The sequence below is a fragment of the Ambystoma mexicanum genome, chromosome 6q (assembly GCF_040938575.1).
Source record: "Ambystoma mexicanum isolate Mex_15411 chromosome 6q, UKY_AmexF1_1, whole genome shotgun sequence".
Lineage (NCBI taxonomy): Eukaryota > Metazoa > Chordata > Amphibia > Caudata > Ambystomatidae > Ambystoma > Ambystoma mexicanum.
The window spans coordinates 1,606,575,518-1,606,586,477 of NC_090937.1; positions in this window are offsets into that span (position 1 = coordinate 1,606,575,518).

Consider the following 10,960-nt stretch of genomic DNA (forward strand, 5'->3'; position numbering starts at 1 on the left):
CATCATTGTTCCGGAGCTGTGGGCTGTATTTTGAGCCCTCCAGTCTTTCCTACCTCTTCTGCAAGGACAGATGATAAGGATTTTCATAGACACCACCATGTTCTACATCCGGAAGCGGGGCTGGACTGCTCACCTGCCCTCTCCCTGGAGGCAAAGGCCCTTTTACACCGGGCCATTCTTCAGGACAGGTTTCTCGTCCTGTTTAAACTGGCGAGCATCAAGAACACCATCGCAAACTCCCTCAGCAGGGAGATGCAGTCCTGTCACGAGTGGGAGCTCCAGCAGACAGACGTCACGTCCATTCAGCATGTGGGGCCAACCCCGGATCAACCTCTTTGCAATAGCAGCAAACTCAAAGTGCCAGGCTTTCGCCAGCAGGGGAGCCTGGAAGATGCGTTCTCGTTCACATGGGAGAGCCTCTTCCTCTACATGTTTGCTCCAATACCTCTGCTGCTGCGTTTGATCAACACACTGAAACGGTATCGCAACAAGATGATATTGATCGCCCTGGCATAGCAGCACCAGATCTGGTACCTGCAACTGCTCCATATGGCATGGTGCCAGCCATCCAGCTGCCTCCTTCCTGACCTTTACGGAGAAGGAAGGATACTACACCACAACCCAGCATCACTGAACATCACAGCTTGACTCCTGCAGCACTAGTGTTCAGACATTATGACATTCCTCTGGAATGCAAGGAGTTCCTAGCCAAGGCTTGTGCGTCCACTACACTATCGTGTTATGGCCACAAATGAAAATGCTTCATTGTGCGGTGCAGGGCACAAAAGATTACAAATCTGCACATCACTGCCCCTCGGCTACTGCTGTGCCTGTAATCTTTAGCCAAGGCCGGATTGGACCACGCCTCCATCAAAGTGCATCTGGCGGCCATTTCCCGGTACATGCAATCACCGGGCAGGACATCGCTGAGGTCTCACAAGCTTGTCAAGGAGTTTCTCAAAGGCCTCTTCAGGACTTCTCGGTCAGTGAAGGGTCCTGTCCCGTCTTGGGAGCTCAATGTCGTTCTTACTAAACTCATTAGAACCATTGCATCAGGCCCCCTGAAGTTTTTCCTGAAGTTTCTCTCATGGAAGACGGCTTTCCTGGTAGCCATCGCCAGCTGGGTCGGGGAGATACAGGCTCTTTCCTGCAAGCACCCATGCGTCTTTTCATCCTGCGAGGATGCTGCATACGCTGGACCTTGCTCGTGCCTTGAAGTTCTATGTGGCATGATCAAAGGATTTTTGGAAGACATCACAACTCTTGGTAAACTTTTGACCTGTAAATCATGGGAAGGCCCTGTCAAAGGCTTCCATATCCAGGTGGCTCTCTGGCTGCATCATGCGCTGTCATCGTCTGACCAACAGACCTCTTCCAGGACGACTGAGAGCCCTTTCCATTCGAGCCATCGCTACAACAACATGGTTTCTCTCTAGGGTTTTCCTGCTGGACGCTTGCAGGGCTGCTACGTGGAGGTCTACACACCTTCACGAAATTCATCTGCGTTGACAGGATTCCAGGGAGGCACCCATAGTCAGCCAGGCAGTGCTACGCTACCTGTTTGTCTGAGGTGACTCTATTCCAGGGGTAAGTGGTTGTACTTCTGTTGAGCCTTGCCACCTCCCGTGATTGTATATTGTTGTACTGTTGTGTATTCATTATTCATGAGCATGTGAATCCATGCCAGACAACATGCTGGAGAACAGTTACAGATAAGTAACTTGTTCCATCCTCTCTCCATTACACCTGACCCACAAGAGCAACCACGGGTTCGAGTGACCATAGGTGACGAGATGTTTTCCTTCCTTGTTGATACAGGAGCGACCAGGTCCTTTGTCGGGGAAGTATCCAATGTTGGGCATTGCCATGAGTGCACAGGGTTTTTCTCAGGCTACAAATTTGATTCCTTTTACCGACGACTTACCTATCACTAACGGAGAACAGTTCCATGCAACTATTCTACTCCCACAAGACACCAGTTAATGTAATGGGAACGGGTATGGTGAGCAAGATTAACATGGTCATATCCTTCACTGACCAGGGGATAGGTGCTCCACCCCAGGGATTCACTATGTAAATGCACAAGAATTCATATCAGCATTTCTTTGGCCAAAAAGCACAGCGGGCGTACCAATGGACCCAGAAATATAAAACTTTATGGGGTACAACTTTTGCTAGCATGGCTTCCTGGGATATTGAGTAACATATTGTGACTACCTGCAGAATTATTATTCAGACCAGAAGTACCTATGGATGAGGAGGAAGGGTATGTTTTTCCACTAGAACTAGAAGCACTCGTAGTGAGAGAAGAGCAGGTGTTTCACAGGATTGATGACAGAAGAAAAGCAGGGTGTGCAGTGATGGATATTGATGAAGGACACAGACTGACTGATCTGAGAGATGAGGAACTGCCTAGGGACGATGGCTCCACTGATGAGGTAGTATTTTACATAAGCCTCACTTATTGGGTGAAAATTGAGAACAGAAGTGCCACAGAGAATGGCATTGATAAAAAAGACACATTTCTTTCGAGAAGCCTTGGTACAAGTACCAAGTATCTTGTGGACCATCAGTCCATATGACATTGGCCTACTGCAAGGAGTAGGTGCAATTAAGATTAAACCGAAGCAAGGAGCAATTATTTTATGAGTTCACATTTGGTACTGTTTCAAAGAAGCAGATGAAGGCTTTTATGACAGTTTCCACTTTAGTACAACGAGGAATATTAGTGCCATGAGCACCCCCTGAACTTTGCCACAATATTGTGTAATATTCCATCCACAGCCAAATATTTTACAGTGATTGATCTAAAGAATGCTTTATTTTCAATCCCTCTTCATGAAGAGTCATAAGATTTGACTTTGTTTTCGTATAGAAATCAGAAGTGGAAAGACACTAGTTTGCCCCAAACGTACTGTGAGTCCCCATCTATATTCAACAGGGTCCTTCAGATGGACCAAAGGAACGTACACCTTGACATTGTAGGGATACAGTACGTAAATGACATTTTGGTGTGCATTGAAACAGAAGAGCAGTGCAAAAGAGACTCCATACAGTTGATGACAGTCTTGGGAGAAAAGGGTTCAAAGTAGATTAGGAGAAATTTCAATATTGCAGGACGAATTCTTGTATATAGGGCAATTGATATCCCAAGAATGAAGAAACATGACCCCTGAAACAACAGAAGCAATTATGAAAACACCTCAATCAAAGATGCCTGAGGATGATGTAATCATTTTCTCGGCCTTTGCAATTACTGCAAGACATGGGTCTTTTAAGTGCGGCCAAGTACTGTAATCAAACTACTTAAGGAAGCTCAGAAAGATGAGTGACATAACCTGGACTGGAGAAATGACAGTAGTATTCAAGGAATTAGAAAGGGCCCAGCACCCCTTCTAGGAATTCCTGATTACAGTGCAGTATTTTTTCCTATTTTCCCATTCAAATGGAGTAGTAATGACAGCAGTTCTCACTCAGAAGGCAACGCTAGGACACAAACCACTAGCTTATTACAGTGGGATCTTGGAATCCATTGATGGGCCATTATCCCTGTGAGCAATCCTTGGCGACGGCACCATTTTCAATCAAGAAATCTGCCAGTATTACAATGGGATGTTCAGGTCACATTATATGTGGAGCATGTCCTATTCGCCATTCTTGAGAAACGCAAAAGCATGTTAACCACACAGTGAGCATCTGGATATGAGGTGATCATCTCAAATCCAGCAATCAAAATTGTCGGATGCAGAGTAGTGAATCCTGCAACATACATAGCAGAGCCAGTGGAAGAACACATGCACGATTTCACCAAATGCACTGAATACTATGATGATATACCCTATGTTAGAGAAAATGCTCACGGAGGGGAGGAGTTCTCTTCGTTGATGGTTCTTTGTCGATTGACAAGAACTCAGGGGTCTGGGAGAAGACATACGGGACCGCAGTGGTAAAAGTAAAATAGAATGGCAGTAGTGGCGAGCGCAAGATTGCCTTTCCATTTTTCTGCACAAGTGGCAGAATTATTGCTTATTGAGGCACTTGTAATGCATGCGAAAATAAGAGTATTCTGACTCTGCTTACGTGGCGTCAACTGTACACGCAGGACTGTCAGGTTGGAAGAGGCAGGGCTTTCTACACGCAGACTGTGCAGCATGCACCATTATTGGATACGCTCATAGACGCACTACAGCTACCATCGTCCATCGCTGTGAAGTACATAGCCCACAGTAATGGGGAGGGGGATTTAATTTCCTGCGGCAACTAAGCCGCCAATATAGCAGCCAAAAAAGTAGCATATTTTCCTGACATATGAGTTTGACACTGCACCTAACAACAAATTCATGCGAGTGCGCAGCCTGGTCATGAAAGAAGGTTTTAATGTCTTGCCCCTAGCACAGATCACTGAATTGCAGGGACACGCTCCACCAGAAGAACAGGATTTCTGCAAGTAGAGGGGGTGCCAACGGCCTTCTCAAAGAGCAAATTGCTAAGCTGAAAAGGACCCTGAAAAAAGAATGGCTCCATTGCCTACCCTTAGCCCTATTTGCATTACGCAATAAGCCTGGCTCAGACCACCACCTGACTCATCAAGAGCTGGTGGTGGGACACCGTATGCATCTACCCTTGCTCGTCCCACTAGAGTGCAAACTGATGCCCATGGTGCTGCTGGTGTTCTTGGTTCTAAAATGTGTGAGTATCTGGATGCTATGACGGTGAGTGTTGCGTTTATGTCCAAAAGCTACGAGATCGGCAAGGGGGGTCTAAGAAGGAGGAAAACAATGAAGACATAAATACCATGGCCCTCATTACGACCCTGGCGGTAAGGAACGGCCATTACTGGCATGGCGCAATTAACGTGTCCGTGCTGGCCAGAGACCGCTAAAAGCGGCACATTACGACTTCTCGGGCATGAGCATTGCGCCATGTAATCACCGCCATGCCGCTAAAGGCCGTAAAACCCCACTTACCGGCATCGTATGCCGTGCAAATAGCACCTCTGCTACCCTAGCCATCGATATTACCGGTCACTGCTAATAGCGGTGACCGCAAATAAGCGGATCCGGAAGTTGCGTCACCACACTGGAACGGGAAAGAGCACGGCAGCCATCTTTAAAAACACAATCCATTGCCATCCTCTTCAACCAGTGGACACCTGACCCCCACAACTTCCACAAACCTTTTCCAACACCCATTCCACATCATAATGCCTAAAGCGCTTTTCTACGGAGGAGTTAAATATGTTGGCTGGAACCCTACAAGAGCATGCCGATGTAGTCTTTTCAACGGAGATGACCAGACCGGCGCTGATGAGAAAGGCGGCCATATGGGCCATGGTAGCCCAGAGGGTCAGTGCAGTCAGCACAACTCCCCGCAATGCCAGACAATGCAGAAAAAGGTGGGACGATCTACATCTCTGCGTCAGGAGTATACTGGCGGCCAGTAGGAATCTGGGCATGGCGACTGACGGAGGAGCTGAGTCGCCCATCAAACTGCAGCCGTGGGAGGAGATATGTGCCGCAACCATAGGCACAGAGAGCATAGAGGGGGTCGGAGATATGAAGAGAGGAGCCCCAACATCAGGCGACGCAGGTAGGTGCCTTAAATCCAGCTATGCAAAACTCAACACAAAGAAGTCCAGATGTTTGTGAAGTGCAATGATGCCTAACAGAGTCCACACGACACATTAGCACAAGACTGCCTACAGGCAGTGCTGACCTCCACCTTGTACACATGCAGTGTGCACACCCTTTCTGTAGCCACCCACATGCCTCCATGCTTCTACCACCTAAGAGGGAGACAACCTGTATGTCACTGCCTCCAATGTGCACCATCTAGTAATCAAAATGAATGCCGCCATCACAATGCCTGCTCAATGTCTGCAGACCCATCACTAACCCTTTCCCTCCTTTGGGCAGTGCCGATGAGGACACAGGCACTACACCTGCCAAGAAGCCCAGGTCCGAAGACCCAAAACACTGTCCCTCCACCTCTGGTGCAAAAAGCAAAATCCCACAGCACATCACAGGCCACGGCACTGATGTGCAGCAAGTCAAGCACTACGGCATCACCGACTACAACCATCCGCCCAGTGGTGTCTACTGAAGGCACTGGGTCCGCAGGAAGCAACACCATTGTTGAGACTGCCGCCACCGCAGGTAGCTCAGACAATGATGAAGGGGATGTCGATGTTGTCGTGGGTTCCCCCACTGACCCCCTGCATTCCTTCAGTAGGGGTGGGATGGTGGTGCGTGTTTCAATGAGGCTGACTATGTCGTCTTGTATCATTTCCACAATGCTAGTGATGGTGTCCCGGTCCAGGGGGGACAGGGTGTGGATCTGGTCAGCGGTTAGGTTGAATGGACTGGCACAGATAGGTGGAATTGGGGGGTGCCTGCGTGGTGGCACTGGCTGTGCTGGTGGGGCATGCTGGCCCTGCCTTGCCCTCCTCCTTCTCCTCCTGCGTCTCCTCTGTGCTGCCTGTTGTACTTCTTGTAGTTGTTGTTGTGGCACTTCCACTGCAATCAGGTCCTGCAGCCCCAGCATTGCTAGTGGTGTTGGAATAATTGTGGAGTGTAACTGTGTGTGGAAAATGATCCTTTTGTGCTTGCCCAGTCTGTATTGACTCCACTTGTGCTGATTGTGTGCACCTGTTGCAGCTGGGAACACTGCACATGGCCATTTACGGTTGGTCCGCGATGGTTTTATTAACGCCATGGCGGTAAGGTACTTTACGGCCTTCACAAGGGCGTTATTTCCATGTCCGCGTGACTCGTGAGGTTCACACCTTAGCGCCATGGTGGTATTTCCGGCATAGGAGTCGTGTGCCCGCGCCCTTGGCGCTTTTAACGGCACTGTTGATTATGGTGCCGCTATTAGCGCTATCTCGGGTCATAATCGGCCCTAGTGGTAAGCCATGCCGGTAATCCTTTACCGGCATCGTTTTTCACTTACCGCCAGGGTCGTAATGAGGACCCATGACTCTGTTTAAGCCCCCTGCCCTGTAGCGTGGCGATAAAGTCTTAATTAGGAGTTGTGTGAGGAGCCTTGCTTCGAAGGTCCCCTCCGAACCTCTTTAAGGATGTCACCGACTGCCGTAGGAGTCCAAGGCAGGCAAGCTTTGCTCCACCTTGGTGACATCAAACCCTACAAAGAAGAGACACCTGCCGCCAGTCCCTGAAGGTGAAGAAGAGGTGACGCGGATGTAGACGCAAGGAGCAGGCAACAACCAGCAGACTAAAACAGACCCACTATCTTTCCCTGAATCAGCGAATCAAGTGACCTTTTTCGCCCCCAATGATTTTACTTCCATAAATAAAACGATAAAGCACTTTAAAAAGAAAAAAGTCATTTGATGTTGCCATTAAAAATTATGCTGTTTGCAATTTTCTCATGTATAATAGAAAGTTATTGTGCTTTTAAAACAAGCCACGTACCACTAGTCACTCTTTTGGTGGATCCAAAGACCAAGTTTATTTTTGAAAGAATTCTTCAAACTATAGTTGTGAGATTTCTCTCGCAGACAACAGCATCTTGAAAATAACATGGAAGATACAGCGAAAATAAAAAATAGGCCTTATTAATTTTGTGAAATATTAGCTTTTGGCATGCAGACCCCTTAAGGCATGTGCCACTTTGCAACACGCTGTTACATTAGCAATACTGTTTGTAGCTACATTTCTTCACATTCTGCTGTCTCCATTTCTTCATTATTATGGTGTTGCAAGAATTGGTCCTCTATAATGTATCCAAGCCAGTGTATAACAATGTGAACCCCAGTCCCACTTTAAGAGGTAGTCACCAACGCTTTTCTGTTGCCACTATGGAGATGAAAAGAAATGCTGAAAATGATTACCACCATATAAATGCATACATGACTGAGACTGCCCAGGTGACCAATAATATGTGGTATTAGCACATGACTCGTGTGGATAGAGACAGCTGATGGACAGTAGTACACAGCTACTATGTGTATGTTTCCTCATTCCCTACACCATGAGCGCTTCTTGGACATTTGTGGCCACAGAAGTACTTGCATATGATGCACATTGCCTAACATACCTTGCTCTGTGCACAACTAGGGGGCAATCCGAAGGAAGATGGGCCCTTTTACAATGGATGTCAAAGACCGCATTCCCCTATGAGGATAGCTATATAAAAACAGGCTATGATGGACGACCCATAGATGAAAAATAAGATGATACAATATGTATTAGACAGCCCAAATAAAGGAGACTCTACAATAGTAGATCAAATGTTGTAGCATAGGAGGCACCAGCTATTAATATATGGACTGTTATTTACTTCAACAGGATGGGTTGAAGGGATGATGGAGTGCAAAGCACAAGCACTCCTGTCTGTACCAGTAGAGGTGGTGTACACTGCAATGATGTCTCAAAGAATGGACCTAATATTCCAAACTGCTCACATGGGTAGAGGATGAAGAAGGCCCTGTGCCCCTAATACCTGTGAAAAATGCCACATTATGTTTCAGGAATACTGGCACGGTGAAAGTAGTGGAAGACAAAGGGTGCAAACACATTTTGATGTTCCCGGGATGAAAATGGATACCGCCATATTGATGGACCACTATTGGGCCTCAGGATCCAGAGTATACATGAAGCTGCCCCAAAATTGGGGCGGATTATACTCACTTGTGTGATGAGCATACCCCGCAGGATGCACATTTGAGAAAGAAAAGGTCCCTCACCCTCAACGAACAAAGAGAAGTAACTGTTTCTCGGATAAAACTGAACAGGCATAGGACGACATACCAGACGAGCATACAATGTTCCGGAGAACAGAAATGTTCTTGGCATCTCTCTTTACTGCCTGGATACAAGCTGATACAAATGCTAAGTGGCTGCAAATAACCTGCTGGGAGCTATTAGAAACGATTAACTCAACAGTGAAAAATGCATTAAGGAGATGAGAGCCATAAAGTTCATGGCCCTCCAAAACGTGTATGTCCTTGATTTTAATTACAGCCATGGAGGGTGGCATATGTGCACAAATTGCACCGTACTGCTGTACATACTCATGATAAAGAAAATGTAACCCTCACAAGGCCATAACATTGTGAACGGTCATCCATTCTAAAATGGTAGGAGGTAGAAGTGCAGGATGATGACTGGCTCTCTTATCTATTCTCTTGGATCCCCTCCTGGCTAATTCTTAAAAAAATACTAATATTTGGATTCTGCATCCTGAGAATAGTCATAAACCAATGTAAGGTCCAAGGTGGGGCCATCAGGTAATCGTGACCAATGAAGAGACTAACACCTATGTAACCTATATGTTGTCTATTCCCCTAACCAATCCCAGATCCCCATAGGTTTTTGTAACCAAGATTGTGCTGTGACATCAGTCATGCTGTATTTCGAGGCTAAAACCTGAGGCACTCTATTGGAGGGAAGAGCTGTGTGCTTATTGTTGTCCCTGCTTTATATGGATTGTTAATAAAGCAGAACTTTGCCATTTACCCTGACTTTTCCGTTATTGGGCGTGGGATTTCCTGGCCTGTCTGTTCCGCTAGCACTGGGGTTTTCCAGTCTACCTTTGCTCGATCACTAACCAGGGTGAACCAGATGGCACTTTAAACCTGCCTCCTCTCTCCAATATTGCATGCCACATTTACACCAATGGCATCATCATGGCACAAGACAACAAGAAGAACCTACTCTGCCCTCCCACCGATAATGAACCTCTTATACCCCTTCTTTCCTACCCTTTAACTCTCCCCCAGCAAGTTACTACCCCAGTCATTCCCCACCCCTACTGTCGACTCAAGTGTTGCCTCTGCCCTTGGTAGATCTTTCCTGGCTCCTGCCCACACTACCTTTTCATCAACACATCTGCTCTGCATTTCCTTTCCTGTCCCAGCTAATAATGTCTTTTCCCTGCAAACATGTCTGATCATCCCTACTTCAACATTTCCTCTCTGAACAGCCGTTCGATCTTCTCAATTTACAGCCAATTATGTAACCCTGTTGGAATCCCTTCTGCCTCAGGGCTACAAGAACCTAGTCAACAATAGATCAACTAAATCTGGTGGTGGTGTGGCCTTGTTCAATAGGCTTCATTCCTACACCTGCCCCTTTATCTTTTGAGAGCACTGCCCACACATTAGTGTTTAACTTAAACCCTGTACTCAACATCTATACCATCTGCAATCACCTAGCTCTTCTACAACCTGGAATGGGCCTGCTACTTATTTTGGAAGACTGCATCTGACTGGACTACCTCACCAATCCCCAACACCTTTTTCATCCTCTCTCATCAACTCTTTCCTTAACCTACTGGCCATCGGGCCCTACACGCCAAGGGTGTCCTTTACATGATTGCCACCTCTGACAACCTCCACTCCAGCGTACAAACTCTCCGGCTTCCCTAGATTAGCCCACCATCCTCTCCTGCAGAAACGCTAACTTCTACTATGCGAAGCTCAGTTGCCCAATCTGTTGTTTTACCCTCTCTCGAGTAGAGCTTTGTGATCGGTAACTGCTCAAGCCTTTGCCCAGTCCTTTTCCATGCCCTGCAGCAACTCTGCCTCTGCTTGAGGTGCTACTATCTATCTTCCACTGCAAACCCACTCGCCTTTTAGACTTCTTGGTTGCACCATCCAAAAGAACGTTTAGACTTCATCATTTTCAACATTATAATACACCGCAGTAGGGACAGTGCCCGAATGGTATAAACAACCAAACATCGAAGAAAAGAAAAGGATTTGTCATGGAAGCATGGTTAACAGTGAACATAAATTTGGAGCACAGACCACCAATAGGACAAAGAAATATGAAACCATAGGTTCCCAAAAATAGGTACATTGATGACATGTTATATTAACAAAAAATATCAGAACAATTACCATTTAATTGATCTGAACGGTTATGCAACGCTAAACATGTGGAGGTGAAGCCATGTCGCTATATGGTGGGATAAGCGCCCCTGCGGGAGAGCTCAT